This window comes from Sinohyriopsis cumingii, chromosome 16 (genome assembly GCF_028554795.1).
Source record: "Sinohyriopsis cumingii isolate HCF-2022 chromosome 16, ASM2855479v2, whole genome shotgun sequence".
NCBI classification, from domain to species: Eukaryota; Metazoa; Mollusca; class Bivalvia; order Unionida; family Unionidae; genus Sinohyriopsis; species Sinohyriopsis cumingii.
In genome coordinates this window covers 1,337,265-1,342,047 of record NC_142976.1, presented here as the reverse complement: position 1 = coordinate 1,342,047, position 4,783 = coordinate 1,337,265, and the positions used below count along the sequence as shown (strand labels likewise).

General features: G+C 38.5%; 1 non-coding gene across 1 annotated transcript; it reads left to right on the top strand.

Moving 5' to 3' along the window:
- The first annotated feature begins 4,215 nt into the window (after positions 1 to 4,215).
- LOC149779810 (U5 spliceosomal RNA) lies at positions 4,216 to 4,331 on the top strand. The gene has a single exon (XR_016415247.1). It is a non-coding gene; the product is annotated as a U5 spliceosomal RNA (small nuclear RNA).
- Positions 4,332 to 4,783: the final 452 nt, after the last annotated feature.

Below are 4,783 nucleotides of genomic sequence, written 5' to 3'. Positions count from 1 at the left end.
CAGCAAGTATTGTTTAATAATTAAAGGTATGGATATAATTGCGAATTAGGTGTTATGAGCGTGTGTGTGTGTGTGTGTGTGTGTGTGTGTGTGTGTGATTTGGATTTTTAACAAAGCTTTAACAATTTTTCAGTTATATCGTTACGATGTCAGCAGTTTAGCAGTTTATAGTGAATCACTGGGGCATCATGCCGCATATATGTATCATGATGTCCCACCCAGTCACATGATCCTGACACCAGGCCGATTAGTCCTAACACTAACCTCTTAATACTGAGCGCCAAGCAAGGCAGATGTAAGTACCATTTTTATAAGTCTTTGGTATAACTCGGCCGGGGTTCGAACCCGCGACCTCCCGCATCCGAGGCGGACGCTCTAACCACTCGGCCACCAGGGTGGTCCGCTGTGAGCTTGCGTTGCGTGAAAGGTGGATCTAATAAGATAAGAGTAACTGCTCAATTTGCTTTGCCTTTAATCCGGCTCTGGTTGTGAGACATTTACACGCCTCATCGATACTTCACAGTGTCGAGCATACGGCCTCCCTCTAGGAATCTGGTTGTGAGACGTTTACACGCCTCATCGATACTTCACAGTGTCGAGCATACGGCCTCCCTCTAAGAATCTGGTTGTGAGACATTTACACGCCTCATCGATACTTCACAGTGTCGAGCATACGGCCTCCCTCTAAGAATTGGCCCATCAAAGATGCCGACTGTTCATGCAGAACGTAAGCACAGCTTTTAAACGGCGCAGAGCAAGTGAGAGAAAAAAATAATAAGCAACATATTCCTTCACGTGACTAGGTTGGTCACGTCTGATCGAGACAGTAAATTACCAATGGCAGCCATTGAAGCAGAGCTAGTAGTAGACATCACAAATGCTTGGATGTATTTGGGGACGGGGTGCTTACCCTTTTTTCTACACGACCTTCAGTTGATTTGTCATAGCAAATGAACAATATTGTTATGTTACAATTTATTATAGCTATCGACAAATACGGACCTGATTGACCTAACTTTTGTACTAAAACTTTTAAAATGAATTTTAATATTTAATTATATTCCCATCAGGTCGATACTGCATTCTATTTGTGTATAAAAACTACCCCTTGCAAGCTAACATGCCGACAAGGGAAGACAATGTAATTCAGCTTACTTTCAAGATGTGTCGGCACTAGTCATACTAACGATTCAACATATGGCATGAAATAGGCTTTAGAGGTAATGGCTTACATGTAATGAACACTCAATGCAAATCAAAACGGCACAATGTATCGCATATAGTTAAAAATGTAAAGTTGCCTTCTCATTACATGCTAACAAGATATGGGTTTGGGTAGATAAAATTTGAGATGTCAAGTGCAATATCGTATTACTTTCTGGTCTTTTTTCACATACAGACTCGTAAAGGTATAAAACAACACGAAAATCGATATTGACTGGCGTAGTTGAGGTACAAAGAGCGTAAGAAAAAGAAAAAACGAAAGGAAGAAAGCGGTGGAGAGAAAACGAAAACATATTTTAGACATGATTATTAATGGCACAATACAGCAACCAAAATAGTCAATGGGGACGTGTCTCTTGGCTTGTTGAACGTGTTCTTAACGTGTTCGAGAGATACATTTAGTACATGCCAAACTGAAAAAAGTAATAGTGAAACAACGAATTAATGAATTCATAAGTTAAAAAATCAATTGACAAATGTATAAATGAAAGAAATAAAAATGCAATGAATGAATTTAGTAATGAATCGATCACTCGGTTTTCTTTCATATAAATTTGTTAGTGCCTTATGCGTCTGAATACCCGCGTGACAGCTAACCAAATATACAGCCAATCAGCTGTCATACAATCTGTCAGCTATTCCAACATACATCCAATCAGTTATCTACCCTTCTGTCGGCCAGCAAACATGCAGCCAATCATCTATATGTTCATCGGTCAGCTATCAAGCATACAACCAGTCAGCTGTATACCCACCTGCCAGCTATCAAACATACAAACAATCAGCTGTCTACCCACCTACCAGCTATCAAGCATGCAACCAATCAGCTGTCTACCCACCTGCCAGCTATCAAACATACAAACAATCGTCTGTTTCTCAATCTGTCAGATATCCAAACATACAGTCAATCAGCTGTCTACCCAGCTGCCAGCTATCAAACAAACAAACAAACAATCGACTGTTTCTCAATCTGTCAGATATCAAAATCTACAATCAGCTGTTTACCCATTTGTCAGCTATTCCATCTTACAAACAATTAGCTGTCTACCCACCTCCCACCTATCCAAACATACAGCCAATGAGTTGTCTTCCAATGTCAGCCGTCCAAACATACTGCCAATCTACTGTTTACCAATCTGTCGGCTATCCAAACACACTGCCAATTTGCTGTCATCCAATCTGTCAGCTAATCCAACATACAACCAATCAGCTGCCTCTCCGCGTGTCAGCTGTCCAATCGATGCACCAAGAAGCAACATATTTTAAGCGTTTATCATTATTTTAAATGATAAAACTGATTTTTTTAGCTATTTTATAAGTAAAATTTTTATTCCCGCGAGTTTAAGGCAACTCTAGATATAAGTTATACAGGTAGAGTTTTGCATGACCTTTGACCTTTATGAAGTAATTACAAAATCGTGATCGCCGTACTTACCTCAGATTAATTCAAATTTGCTAGACAAAGGTAAACTATCTTTATTTAACACTGAACTAATTATCTCTTAAGGACACGTAATCACAAGATAGTTAGTATTCACCAGGGATTAAAATAAAGGAATATAATCTAGACTGTGTCCCGAATCTAATGTCTTACCTGTGAGAAAGGTTTGAGGATTTTCAACTTTGAGGAATTACATTTTTGTTAAAGAATAAATGATTTCAAATTGTTGAAATCTAAAATTGAAACATTTTCACTATTCCTGCCTCTGACAAGAAAATATTGACATCGTCTAATGTATCATGAACACGATAATATAAAATCGAAAGAAATCGGAATGGTGAAACCCGATCCGGTAAACTCCGACTAGTCCGGGTAGTTTCCAGTCGCGTACCTAAATCAGGTACCCTGTACAATTTTCCCCACCCGTCCATCCCTACTTTCTATAACATACAAATGTCAATGTGGAAATGAAAACACGTAATGATCAATACGAATTCAACTGAAGTGAAATGTTTAGTTTATTTTTGCCAGTGTGTTTGAATCTTTAAGCACGGGCTATTGTCACGAAAGTGAGCTTTAGAAAAGGGCCTAAACAATAATTCATTTGAAAGTATAAATTGCCAGATTGGAAGTTTTTTTCTCCCTTCAAGTATCTTACTTATATATCTCTCATGAAGATTTGGCATTGAGATACACTGAGTTCTAGTCAGGGTATGGATTACGTTGCTAACCGTGATGTGAGGATCAATAAAAACGTTCATGAATGAATGATTTATATCAGTCACACTTCGAAGTTTCTTTTTTCTTTTCAAAAGGGAGTCTATTAATTCCATGGCGTAAATAAAATATTTACACAAGTTGTAAATGGTGTAATCTTATCAAAATGGTATAAAATATAAATTAATATTAACCTCTATTCAACATGAATGCGTGGATTATACAATCATTTTTTGAAGAAAAGAAAGATCTCTCTGGTTTGGAGCTTTGGCAATCGATTATTGCTTCAACATACCTGTTGAAAATGTAATTCTTAATTACGGTCCGTCGTAAATGCAAACGCATAAATTCAAATATACTTTACTTAAAAAAGACAAAAGACTAAAAGGAAATATAAAAATATAATCTTCCACACGGAATGCACGTAACAGCAGAATTCCGCATATCGATTTACATATACATTTACCTTTAATAATGATAATAATAATAACATCAACAACATCATCATCATCAACAGCATCAACAAAAATTACTACTACTGCTACTACTACTACTACTACTACTACTACTACTACTAATAATAATAATAATAACAATAATAATAATGTTCAGAAACTCTAAGTCCTCCAGAATATTAGATAACACATACAAACATATACAACGACAAGGTTACAAAAAAAATCACCATGAAATTACAAAACAAAAACATGTTGACGCAAACGAATATTGTCGATAGGACTTCGTTTTAATAGTGGGAACAATGAGAATACAAGTGTCGCAAGAAGAGGAACGTAAGTTTACGGATAGGGAGTACACAAGGGGTCTGATAAATAGGGGTCTGGTTTCTCTTCACATTGTATTAATCTTTCGCCATTTACTAGAGATTACCGTGGAGAGGAACATTCATTGAGGTTATAGACCATTATTTGAAGCCTCGCTTTCGTGAGGTCATTTTGGGGTATAGGGGGCCATGGATAGAGCTGGTACCTTTGTTGTCTGGCAGCTGAATTCTCCGAGTGGACGGACGCACTGCTCTTCATCCATCTCCCAAATCCCTCACGTCTGCCTCCAAGAAGGAATTATTCCCGGCATACCCTGGTACATCGCTTCAGCTGGCGGGCCAAACAACGTTGAGGGTATGATGTTAACACTGTATCACTAGGCGTGTCTACAGGGAATTCACCGGCTAAGGCAAAAGGTCTCTGCAGATTAACAGCCAAGTGTTCGGGACCAGGGTGCATCATATACATTAGTAGGAGCGGCTGTGGCTGACTAGCTATCGTTCGAAGTAGCAGGGAAGACAGGTCTCTTCAGCCATGGTTGGCCATCTTCCTAGGAGAGGGAAACTCCGATAAAAAACCTACGGCCTGTTGACCTCGCTGTCACCGTCCTGACTTTCTG